General features: G+C 37.4%; 1 long non-coding RNA gene across 1 annotated transcript; it reads right to left on the reverse strand.

Annotated features, from left to right (window-relative positions):
• Positions 1-2,362: 2,362 nt before the first annotated feature.
• Positions 2,363-3,753, reverse strand: LOC149402733 (uncharacterized). Its single transcript, XR_016296174.1, has 5 exons — positions 3,641-3,753; positions 3,320-3,395; positions 3,026-3,134; positions 2,810-2,885; positions 2,363-2,543 (listed from the first exon to the last, which is right to left on the reverse strand). It is a non-coding gene; the product is annotated as an uncharacterized LOC149402733 (long non-coding RNA).
• Between the last annotated feature and the right edge of the window lie 9,862 nt (positions 3,754-13,615).

Below are 13,615 nucleotides of genomic sequence, written 5' to 3' on the forward strand. Positions count from 1 at the left end.
TTTAAAACATATGATTTTGACACTGCTTAAAACTAATTTCTGAACAGGAAATATTAAACCTAATTTTTCTTATGAAACACGAAATAAAAGCATGAGAAAAATAATAATTAAAGAAGAGTATGAATTGACCATGAAAAAATACTTTTGAAGATATTGGGAAAACTCACTAACACTTCTTGAGCCAAAATTTAGAACTTAAGGTGATTATTTGGTGATTATGGTTTTTATTTTTATTTTTATTTTTATTTTTGGGAGAGAAAAGGATAAAGAGGAATGAGGAAAGAAAATTGAGAGGAAGAACAACGTGAAAATAAAAGAGAACAAAAAATAAAGAGCTCTAGTGTATTTATAAGGCTTAGAAAAAAAAACCCTAGCAAAATTATAATGATAACACGCTTAGCAATATAAAAAATATATGATATAACTATCGAACGAAAATCTAACTCTTAAAAAAATACAAGATACTTATATGATATATATATATATATATATATATATATATATATATATATATATATATATATATATATTACCAAATGTACTTACGTTAAGAAAAGTAAGAAAACTTATAGCATAATAATTTAAATATATACTATAAGTTTAATATAGAGATTTATAAACAATTAGCCTACTTATAAAGGAGACTTTTAAATTATAGTCAAACTATCCATTTATTTAGTGAAATAGCCCATATTTCTCATACTTCCAAAGTTGCCATTGGTTTCATAAAACTCCGTTCTTATTTGTTTGTTAATTCCAAATTTTTTCCAGTTATTCATCATCGGATTTGAATCATGGAATCCTTCACTAAATCGGAGACATGTATTCTGCTTTTTCGAATGTTAAATAATATTTACTATCGAAAGGCCGGTCTGTAAATATTATTTACCATTAAAATTATCCTGCGATTTACAACCTGGATATTTTATCTTTGAACTTGTAAAATATATAATAACATACGCATTGTAGGACGTTTTCTAGTTTTATTAGTGCTCAACTATAATTAGTAATCACATCCATCTTTTTTCGACGTATGACACTCGTACCTAAGAAATACTTTCCTCTTTATGAGAATGGATTTCAGTCCAAAAAAGACCAAAAAAGAAGTTCTTCAAGTTTGTAATCTGTAACATGTGAAGGTATATAGTTTATGTTTGTGTGGTACCAAAATATTATTTGTTACTTTATTTCTTTGATGCATTATATCTTATCTGCAGAGGAGTTTTACATTGAGAAATTTCATTAATTGGACTCAATAATTTATTAAATATCAAGATTAGACCTTAATTTTGAAAAATATCTCAAAATGAACTTTTGACCTAAAATCGGAAAAAAAAAATACCCTTCTGAACCCTATACATCTCTCACTCTTCCTTTTTATAATTTCAATCTTCTCTCCCACACTCAAATCCTCTCTACTTAAGCGGATTTCAAAAGAATCATGGGTAAGATTACTAACTTAATTATTTTTACAAAGTTTATGATTGTATATGATAGAATGTAGCAATAAAAATCGATCAGATCTGAAAACATTGTCCAAAATCTGAGTTTTAACTTTTTTGTACGATGGTATACGATATGGTAGGATGAGATTTAACTTTTTTGTACGATGAAATTTGATAAAAAAAATTATGGTCTGTACGATGTTGTACGATGCACTGCTGTATGATGCTGTATGATGCTATACGATGCTACGATGTTGTGCGATAGATCAGCTAATTTTGCATATTTTGACAGTTTTTTTACAGTTTTTATCATGGTTAACGGTAGTTGGAGAAGAAAGGACAACTATGGATGTTCACCAATGCAGATACGCACTACTACATAAAGCACATTTTAAGACATCAAAATGATGACTTAAAATACCTTCCGAGTCGTACTAGAAAACGACCTCTAAGTGAGTGACTTAAAAAGTCTGTGATTATTAAGACGTTATAAAAATGTCTCCAAATATTTAAGAAAAATGACTCAAAATCTCTAAAAGAACGACTTAAAAAATCGTCCACGTAGGCTAAAAAAAAGTGACGTGGAGACATGTTAAAGACTTTTAAAATATGTCTTCAAATCTCAAATAAAAACGTCTTCAAATTTCTATAAAAACATCATAAAAATGGGTCCACGTGGTAAAAAAAATGCTGACATGGAGACATTTAGGAAGACGTTTTGGTTTTTCATATATACATGGTTACTTGCCTAATTTATTTTTTGGGACTTGCATTTTTTAAATAATTTAATTGTCTCCTGAAAAAGAAAAAAAAATATGTACGTACGTATAGTCAATAACATAGTACTAAATGAATAAAAACTTATGTTTCTGTGAACCTCAATATCAGTTCAAAAATCACCATATCAAATTTACAGTAAATACAGAACATTCAAGGGACAACCTATTACATAATATCATTCTACAAGTTACAACTAAAGTTTCATATTTCACTTGCACATCCCTCCAAAATAGCTGGGCTCTTTCCTTTGCCTTGAAGCTGAACATACTGCTGCTTCAATTTTTTTCTTTTTGAGCTATGCATTGCATTATGATAACACTGCAAAATAATTTCAAAGTTCACACATGTTTATGTGCTATATAAGTAGCTTGACCTCATACGTGTCAATAGAGAGGACATAGACTATTAACTAAGGCAGTGAGTAATCTGCGTTCTTCCTCTGCTTTAGTATTGTTTAATAGAGCATAAATTATATGAATGCAGAGAAAGAAATGTGTCTATCAAAATCGACTAATAGTTTTATGGGAACAAAGATAAGACTGTAACTTTTATTATTAATGGAAGCATAGTTCATGAAATTTCACCTTCTCTGACTCATCTGTTAGATAAGGTAACACATCTTTTTATGCTTGCTCAAGTGCCACAACAAAACGCTTGTACCTGAAATTATGATTTGTTTATGAAGACTGATGGTAGATATCACTAACTAATAGGATAAAGCCAATATCTTTCAATCGAAGATAAAAACATTTGGGGATTGGCCAGATTAATTTAAAAAAAGAGAGGGAAACAAGAAGTACTTAGTTTCAAGCACTCTTCCCAGTGCCAACGAAGCAAGAGAGAGTAATTGTCTTTATCTGCTTTGGTGGCCGCTGGAATACGGTCTTGAGCTTACGATCACACAACAAACTAGAAACCATAAAAAAATAATTGCTTTATATATGTATCAACAGGGCTGTTAATTTTTTTTTATTATTCTTATCAGATTCGTCACATTCCATGTTCGAATTTGCATTATACATATATTCAAATAGTTGGCATCTAGCCATGAAATTTAAAACAACTAAATGAAGAAACAACAAGAAAATGCATACCCAGAGACGAAAAACTCTTTCAACGCATCGAAACCCATCACCACTCGATTTTTTCCCACTTTATTTGCAACCAATCCTGTAAAATTAAAATACTTGTTGAAAAAAAAATGAAATAAAAGTAAACAAACACCAAGTAGTCAAGGGTTTCGGCTTGCGGATTCGGTTGTCGTGTTTCTCTGGTTTCTTTGATTCAACGTTCGGAGATTTTTCGGGCTTCTTTGGTTTGAAATGAGAACGTTTTCAAAAATCAATTTTGAAAATCAGAGACCAAAAATTAAATATAGAAGGTGAGAGAAGCCAAATAATAAAAGCCACCATAACCTCCTCTTGTTCCATACCTTTCGACGAGGATGCTGGTGAGGATGGCGGCATGCTCGGCCTCTGATTTCTTCTCCTCAGGACGACGACGTAAATCGGTTGGGTTGTGGTTTAATTACAAGAAGAAATAAAGCGGTGGTTCAATGAAGCTTTGCTTTATTTCTTCGTCTACTTTTCTTACTTTCAGAACCACCGCCTCATAGTTTTTTAGGCTAGGGCTTCGACAATTTGTAAACAAATTTGACGGTTTCAAGAAACAAATAAATAGAGAAATCGGTTTTATTTAAAATGACTATCGAAATTAAACACCTATAATAATTTAAATTAACAGCCTTGTATTATTAACCAACTATATGCACGGAAAGAACTAAAAAAATTGCAGAGATATTATTGCATACGTGGAATTCCTAAAATAAAAATTAAAACAAAAAACATATGTGGAATATATATTGCATACCTGGAAGTTATGAATTGATTAAAGTCGTTTTACAAGAATGTATATAAAGAATTTTTTACAATTAATTTTAAAAGACATTCCAAGACATATTTAAAAAATGACTTAAAATTTATAAAATTATCAATAAAGTCGTTTTAATAATGACTTAAAATATCTTATAAAGTCATTGTATAAACATCTTAAAAACATATAAACATTTGAAGTCATTTTTTAATCGACTCAAAATATTTCACGTAGATGTTTTTAAATTATTATTCAAATGACGACTTGTAAAGCCATATGAAAATTTGGACTATTGAAGTCGTGCAATTTAGAGAATGTCTTAAATTTCATGTCTTCTATTGTAGTTTGTGTAGTAGTGACGCGTGCAGTCGAAGTTCCGAAAGAGGTAACGTACACAGACTTAGTAGATTTTTAATATGAGAAGCTCGAGGTAGACAGATCCGCGTTCGACTTAAAACTCGAAGTCCCATACACAATCGGTACAATTCCGCTGGGTCCTACCATTTTGAAGGACAATGGTGATATTTCGCATTTTATGAAGCACAAATATCGTAATAGATTTCCACTTTGTGTAAGTTAGGTACCGAAACAGATCATTGCGCCTATTGTGTATCGAGGAGTATGCAAAGGGAAAGATGTGGAAGTTGGAAAGCTGTCTCGCAATGAACCGAAGAAGAGACGAAATACTCTTGTTATCGAGGATCGGTAAAATGATCCTATAATTGAAAACAAAGACGGTGGCTGTGACGATGACTTGTTTAACGAGTACAAGGGTGCCGAAAACGCGACGAAGTATACAGGCGTGATAGAGATTGTAATCACAACAGTGACAAATATGATGGACACAATAGTGACGAAGGTGATGAATACTAAGTTGGCGAAGGTGATGAATACGAAGGTGGCGAAGGTGATGAAGAGAATAGTGACGGATATGATGGAGATAACAATGGTAGAGGTGAAGAATTTGAAGAATTCGCCAATCCTGAAGAATATGAAGAGTTTGTGGAAACGTTTACAGTACCAACGGGCCATTGTGAACCATCGGGTCAATGTCAGCGTGAGCCTCCGATGATCAGATCAGCTATCGCTCCTTAGTCATGGAAAACACCCGAGTTCACTGCCGATGATGCTGTGAAGGAAGAACCGAGTCATTATCCAAGTCATTCTTCTACAGGTAATTTAAGTGGATTTAAATTTTCAAGTATAATCTGTTAAGTTATTGTTTAACTAACCTTTGAAAGTAACAGGTAGCACAGAAGAAATATATATTGGGCAGCAGTTTGAAAACAAACTTGAATTGAAGAAACATATCCACCTATACGCGTTGAAAAATAATTTTGAACTTAGAGTAAAATCTTCTTCGAAAAAGAGATGGTATGTTCTATGCAAAGACGAGAAATACACATGGAGGTTGAGGGGTATCGTGCAATGGTATGAGATGTGGCAGATTATGTCGTACGAGGGTAAACACTCATGTGCGCGTGTTGTTCGAACAAAGGGCCATTGAGGAGCTGCACCATGGGTCATCGGTCACGTATTTAAAGACACATACTCAATTAACTCTATGGCGGAGTATTCGGCGCATAACGTCGGGGAAGAAGTGAAGACAAGACACTAGGACAAAAAACGTCATCCGGTGCGACGATTATCGCACCGAATACTTCATATGTCGCACCTAAAAGTTTATTAGGTGCGACTTTAGGTGCGACAGAGTCGCACCGAAAAACCCATCGCTAAAGGCATTAGGTGCGACATGTCGCACCTAATAAGTACACCTTTAGGTGCGACACTTTCAGGTGCGACATGTCGCACCAAATGCCCAAGTATTTTTCCTGCCAAATTTAATAAAATTGACGGGTAAATTCATATCGGGTGCGACAATGTCGCACCTAATGTCGTTCCCGCCATTATATTCGGTGCGACATTGTCGCACCGAATATGTTTTTTTAATTAAAAAAAATACAGAATTAGAAAATTAAATCAAAATTCATATAGAATTAAATAAAAATTAATTAATAAAATTATAAATTAATTAGAAATAATATTCTGAAAATAGAATTCTTAATTAAAAATACAAATTCATTCTAAAAAAGCGAAAAAATAAATTCCTAATTTTTTTTCCTATAAAACTTATCGATAGTAGAATTCCCTCTACCGAATAAGTTGCCAGAACTTCGGGAACCGCTTCCGTGTCCTCGTCCACCGCTGCCTGACGCGCTGCCGCTCGCTCCGCCGCTTTCGTAAGGTTGGCCTCGCAAGAAATCCATAGAACCAGGCGTAGAACCCGGCGTGAAACCTGGCGTCTGCTGATCTGTCCCACTTGGTTGCGGTGCATACGGAGGTTGGGGAGTGGTGGGAGGCTGGTTGTGCATCTGGCTGAGGAAGGCGATTTGTTGCCGCATCTCCTGCAGCTCGGCTTATTGGGCATCCATCTGAGCTCGCATCTCGGCAACCAATGGATCAGTCTGAGATGACGAACTTGAGGAGCCCGTATCTAGCGTTTGGGCAACACTCAGCGATGACCTTGGGATCGAAGGCCCTAAACCGACTTCCCAGTCTCTACGTACTCTCAAAACGTCGCGCATCGCGTACATCTCTGCATCTTCTTGGGAGATCACGGCGTTTCGCTCCTCCGCTTGCCGCAAAATATCTATCGTCTGAGCGGTGATTTGATCCTTCACAAAAAAAACTTATCAGATAAGAATAATTTATATAATTAAATATAGTAAATAAAACAAATAACTTACGAATTGCGACTTCGCGTAGTCCGTCGTCCACGATCCCTTAGCGTCATGGTGTTTCCCCTAAAATATTGACTAACCAAAATCTGCAATTTAAAAAAAAAACACATATATAATAACGAACCAGGTCTATCCTATTAACATACTAAATACTAAACCGAGCCTCTGTGGCTCGGTCGCAATAAATTTTCAATAATTACATTAAATGTAACATGTTACTAATCATTTTAAAATATATTACTAATTAATCTAACTACACATGATACTAATTAACTACTTAACAAACGAATATCCATTTGAATATTCCAATTCAATTTTCTAATTTCAACATATAACAATTTAACTCAACATTCGAATTTCAACATTTACTCATTTTAATTTCAACCATTTAACTCAATATTCTAATTTAAACATATATCAATTTCAATTTCAATTTTCATTTCAATCTAAATAACAATTATATAAATATTGTCACTAACCTTCAACGGCGAGGTAACACGGTGTCGGGGATGGGCCGAGGACGGGCAGCGGCGGTGGGGGCAGCCTCGCTTATTGGGGTCGGGCACGGGTTGCGACGGTGGGGCCAGCCTCGCTTATTGGGGTCGGGCACAGGTTGCGACGGTGGGGGCAGCGGCGGTGTCGACGAGCGGGGCTTGTCGTTTGGAGCGGGACGAACCTGCAAAGAGACCGAGTGAGATGGCGATAAAGGAGAGAGAGAGAGAGAGAGAGAGAGAGAGAGAGAGAGAGATGTACCAGGGCGGCAGGGCTGGACGTAGGGTAGGGGCGGTGGAGCAGCGGGGTGGCGGGGCGGTGGGGCAGCGGGCTGGTCACGGCGCCGGAGTGGGGGTCGCGGGCGGCGGGGCGGGAGGACGGTGGGGCAGCGGGGCGGCGGGCTGGTCACGGCGGCGGGGCGGCGGGCTGGTCGGAAATGGAGAGAGAGATGATTAATTGAGAGAGAGAGAGAGAGAGAGAGAGAGAGAGAGACGTACCTTGGAGGATGACGACGAAGGGGTCACGGGCGGCGGGGGAGGTCACGGAGGAGGTTTAACGCGCATCGGAGAGAGAGAGATAGAGAGTTAGATAGAGAGAGAGAGGTTGTTTGGGCGAGGAAGAAGACGCTCGGGTATTTAAAATACCCTAAAACTATTAGGTGCGACAGTGTCGCACCTAATACTGTTATTCGATGCGACATGTCGCACCTAATGCCACACCGAATATGAAATTACAAACCAAAAATATTCGGGGGGGATTTTCTGACCGTTTCAATTTTTAAACCCATTAGGTGCGACACGTGTCGCACCTAATGGTATTCGGTGCGACATGCGTCGCACCCAATAGTATCCGGTGCGACAGATTGGTATCCGGTGCGACTTTGTCGCACTGAATACCACTAATCATCAGCGAAATTTTTAGTCGCTTGGAGGACTATCTGGTGCGACATGTCGCACCGAATATGTGCTTAGGTGCGACATGTCGCACCTAATACCCTTCCGCATCCAATATGTTAATTTGTAGTAGTGAGATGGGGTCTGAACATATTGTATCTGAAATCTTTTAGATCCAAAGAGAAAGCTATTGGGTACGTACGGGGTACACCGGAAAAATCCTACCAGAAGTTACCGTCTTGACTGTACATGTTAAAGCAAAAGAATCTCGGGACGTTAACAGACTTTGTGCAAGATGGTGACAAATTCAAGTATGCTTTCTTTTCTATTGGGGCATGTCGTAGAGGCTTCAAAGCATGTTGGTCGGTCATATCATTGGACGGTGCATTTCTGAAGACAAAATATGACGGGCAGTTGCTTTGCGTAATTGCAATGGATGCGAATTCACAATTATATCCACTTACATTTGGAGTTGTAGATAGCGAGTGTCATGCTTTTTGGATTTGGTTTTTGAGATGATTGCGAGAAGATATCGGTGAAGACGTACCTAATTTGGCGTTCATATCCGATCGCCACGTTAGCATCATACATGGTGTCGAGATTGTGTTTCCTGGTATCCCTTACGGAGCATGTTACCATCATTTGCAACTGAATGTCCAACACAAGTTTAAGACAGATCAGTGTCGCTTTGAACTCTACGATGCTGCTTACGCCTTCAGTAAAACAACATTCGAAGCTAATTTTAGACAGTTGAGACGGAAAGATGTCGAGATGGCAAAGTATCTCGAAGAATTTGGTGTCGATCGGTGGGCCAGAGCTTTCTTTTATGGAAAATGGTAAAATTCTAGAACTTATTGTGTACTAAATTTCAATGTCGTTGATTATATAAACGTCGCTATTTTTATATAGGTACGACCTAATGACGAGCAACAACGCAGAAAGCTTCAACAACAAAACAAGGAATGCAAGGAAGTTTCCCATTACGACGTTGCTCGAGTTTATTCGATTCACACTCCAAACTTGGTTTTTCAATCGAGAAGAGATAGCGCACAAGTTGAACACAAAATTGACACCAACGTGGCAAAATGATCTCGCACAGCTAAATAATAAGGCACAGTTCGTCAATGCGTACGAGCTTGGCCTATTTGAATGTCATGTCAAAGACGCAAGATGTGATTTTTATGTAGACCTTATGGCGAAGACATGCACTTGCGGACTACCACAACAATTGAATATCCCGTGCGAGCATTCCATCGCAGCAGCCCAACATCGAAGCGTGGACGTGTACTCGTTATGTAGTGACTTTTATTTGAAGGAGACGTGGATTGAAATGTACAAGGAAGCCATATATCCGGTTGGCAATGAAGATCAGTGGGATGTCCAGGATGAGATAAAAAAAACATGAAAGTTTCGGAACTTGTTGAAAAGAAGCAAGCCGGTCGACCGAAGAAAAGTAAACAAAGAAGAAGAATGATTAATCGATACCCATCTCAAGGCGAAAAGGTTGTTATCCAGCGAAAATGCGGGAAATGTGGTGGTAGGGGACATAACAGAAAAAAAAAACAGGCACTTGGAGGGATTAAAACTTTAGACGTGGTGTTATTTTTATTTTTAAGTTTAAAACTTTAACGTTTATTTGAGTTACATGTTTATTTTCTTTAAAAACTTTAGACGTGGTGTTATTTTTGTTTTTAAGTTTAAAACTTTAACATTTATAAAGAATGTTGGACTCACTCTTCTAAAAAAAAAAGTGTAGCAAATTAGGTATAAGCCGTTAAGATCTCAACTCGCTTTTGTCCCAAGACTCTTTTTATTTTTGTTTTTGTGTGAAATTTATGATGGTTTGTTTTTTTTTTGTTTGGTGTGTGAAGGGCTTTTATTAAATATTGATCTAGTCTTTGTATAGGGCATGATGATTTGGAGAAGAAATGTCTATTTCTTAATATTACCAAGTTCCGGAAAATAAAAAAATGGATGTCGGGTCAAAGTCAATAGTCAACAAACCATCTCGATAATATGTTTATAAGGTACTATTACATACAAAGCCAAAAAGATTTAAAAAAAAACATCCGAAAATACAAAATCACGGGATAAGGTGGTTGTAGAATAAGTCCACGCACCATTTCTTCCTGAACGTTCTAATATTGGCACTTTGAAGAGTGTAAAATTATTCGTTCAGTACTATGTGCTCGACATACTTCACTACGAACATCCCGAAATCACCGCTACAACACAAAAATAAGTAAAAGAATTTGTCAAACTTGTTTAAAAAAAGACTTGAAAAACAAAAACAAACTTGTAAAAAAAAAGTTGAATAAAATAACTTGTCAAAAAAAAACAAACTTGTAAAAAAACTTGTAAAAAAAAAGTTCAATTAACTTGTCAAATTTTTTTTTTTTAAAAATAACCGGCACAACACAAATTGTAACAAAATTGACAAACTTATCAATAAAAACAAACTTGTAAAAAAAAAACAAACTTGTCAAAAAAAAAAACTTGTAAAAAGACTTAAAAAAAAAAGTTGAATAACATAACTTGTAAAAAAAAAAAACTTGTAAAATAACTTGTTAAAAAAAACAAACTTGTAAAAAAACTTGTCAAAAAAACGTTCAATTAACTTGTCAAAAAAACTTTTTTAAAATAACTTGTAAAAAAATGTAAACATGTTTACCTGTATGCACATTGTAGGACATTTTGATCGGCTAGCCATGTCGGGTATGTGAACTTAATTTCATCGTCCTCACTCTCCCGGTAAGACATGCGATGGTTCTTGAAGAAACCACATATGACCATAATCCTAACAAATGCTCGAGTCCAAGTCTGAATAATAAATATTTTAACAACGATAAATAACCCTTATAATTTAATTAACCACAAATAAACCTAATGATTGTGAATAACATTTTACGTACCTCCATCATCTCCGTAAAGTCCTTTTGATTATTCGGCGACTGCATGAGATTCTTTTGGCAATCGAGGACAGTAATGGTCCAGGCCTCGATGTCGATCTGAAATGTGAACCAATGAACGTTTTTGAAGTTCACGACGAACAGGATCTCGCGAGCACCATCCCACGAAAAAATATCGGTGTCCCTATACCCAGTCATCGGGGTAATAGTTGCCCTCATGTCCTAGTCCACGGGCTCGGGCTCCGTTCCTAGCTCGATGGCCTTCTTGATGTTCGCTTCTTCCTTTGTGAATCAGCCGTACACGTGCTGGACCCACCGACAATCCATGATTCGGACGTCTTGCCGGTATCCGTCGAGAGCTCATTGGCGAGCCCGAATCATGTGAATTATAGCATCAGTATGCTGAGAAATAACAAACATATAACGTAACTTTAAATTAATAGGGAATGCGAAATTTAATAACGTACCAAATCATGTAGCCATTTTTTTTTCTGTCAACATCGTGTCGAAGAAAGTCGTCTCTCTGTCGCACGTCTTCAGGCGAGTAGAATTCATGAATTTGCCATCCCACTTCTTTGTCTGCAACCACTTCACGAAATTATTAAACTCATTTAGCCTCGCGTCCTTCAACGGGTTGAACTTAGGGATCAGCTTCTCTGAATCCATAGGCCTCGTCGGATCAGTGAAATCGGTCCAACGCGACAACTTATGTCGCACTTGCCGATCTGGACGTGGCGGGGTAAGCTGTGTCTTGTCGTTTTTCCTTTTAAGCATAATTGTGAGCGGGCGTTGCTTCTCCAGAACGTCTTCTCTATGAGGACTCAAGAAGCTCGACAAAATCACAGACCTGTTCCCCGATCGCTTCGACGACTCGCGATGCTCCGAAGACGGTGCGTGCGATGAAGATGGCTTCTTCGACTTCTTCGACGAGTCGCAATGCGAAGAAGAAGGCGCGTGCGATGAAGACACCGACTTTTGACCAGATGAAGGAGGAGGAGGAGGAGGAGGAGAAGGATGAGGGGTCCGACGTTTACGATGACCATCAGCTTGGGTTGTGAGAATCTCAGCCCTAGGTAAGCCCGTTTGTTCCTCGAATAAAATGTTAAGCCTCGTCCACATCGCAATCTGCAAGTCAAAGTAACAAAATATGTCACATAATTTAAACTTGTCACAAAACTATAAGTGAAATTTAAACTTAACCCTAAACTCTAAAATGAAATTTTAACTTAACCATAAACTCTAAAATGAAATTTAAACTTAACTCTAAACGTTAAATTAAATATAAACTTAACTTGAAAACGTTAAATTAAATTTAAAATTAACTCTAAAATGAAATTTAAACTTAAAAACGTTAAATTATATTTAAACTTAAGTCTAAAACGTTAAATTAAATTTAAACCTAACTCTAAAACGTTAAATTAAATTTCAAAATTAACTCTAAAATGAAATTTAAACTTAAAAACGTTAAATTATATTTAAACTTAACTCTAAAATGTTAAATTAAATTTAAACCCAACTCTAAAACGTTAATTTAAATTTAAACTTAACTCTAAAATGAAAATTTAACTTAAACATAACTTGAATTAAATCTAACCTGGTCTCGCCTGATTCGCGCGATTCTACCCCCGTTCGTGTTAAGAGCGTGTAAGACCATCCCTTGTGATTGAAGCAGTTGTTATTGGGAGGCTCGCATTTCTTCCCACATTTCCCGTGTTATGACAAAGGGCTCGGGAACGTCAGCGCGAGGGGTCGGTGTGGGCCTCGATCCCACTGCGGGGGTGGTCGGTGTGGGCCTCGATCCCATTGCGGGAGTGTCTGACACGTGTTCGTCGTCGGAGTCTCCAACGATGACATCGGCCTGTCTGCGACAGTCGTGACTCGATCTATTTCTTCCTCGATATCTCGCGGCTCTGTCGCGTCTTCTCCCTCGACGTCTGTGGGATACAGACATTTGCTTGTCTGCGTCTCGAGGAGAGTGAAAAATTCTTTCTCTACTGCCCTTGGTCTCAGCATTTGAAAAACACCCACCTACAAAACCAAAAACAATTATTAATATTCCAAAATAATGTAACATATATTTAATAAAAGTTAAATAATAAAAAGTTACCGTTTACTTATTCAGTGCGGCCTCGACGTCTTTGCCCATGATGACGACATTACTCGACCACGAGTGCATCCTGGGCACACGAATCCCCTGGTTCGACCCGAACCTCATCCCGATCTCTGGGATAGCCTCGTACGCCCAGTAATGAAGGGTATGAAGATTACCCGTCAATGTGTACTTGGCCTCTTTATGAGCCACGTCCGGCTTGTCCTTCAACTTCTTCTGCAACATCTCGTGATAATGCCTTAGGTTCACCGAGAGGCTGGAATACGTCTCCGCCCAACTTAAATTTCCCCAAGGCATCTTGAAGAAGAAGGGGAGGTCTTCAACGATGTATAGAAATTTATGCCACCTTTCCTCGATGACTTTGTTGGCCGGC

The sequence above is a fragment of the Urtica dioica genome, chromosome 3 (genome assembly GCF_054948205.1).
Source record: "Urtica dioica subsp. dioica isolate 48M chromosome 3, U.dioica_male_clone48M_v1_H2, whole genome shotgun sequence".
Classification (NCBI taxonomy): domain Eukaryota; kingdom Viridiplantae; phylum Streptophyta; class Magnoliopsida; order Rosales; family Urticaceae; genus Urtica; species Urtica dioica.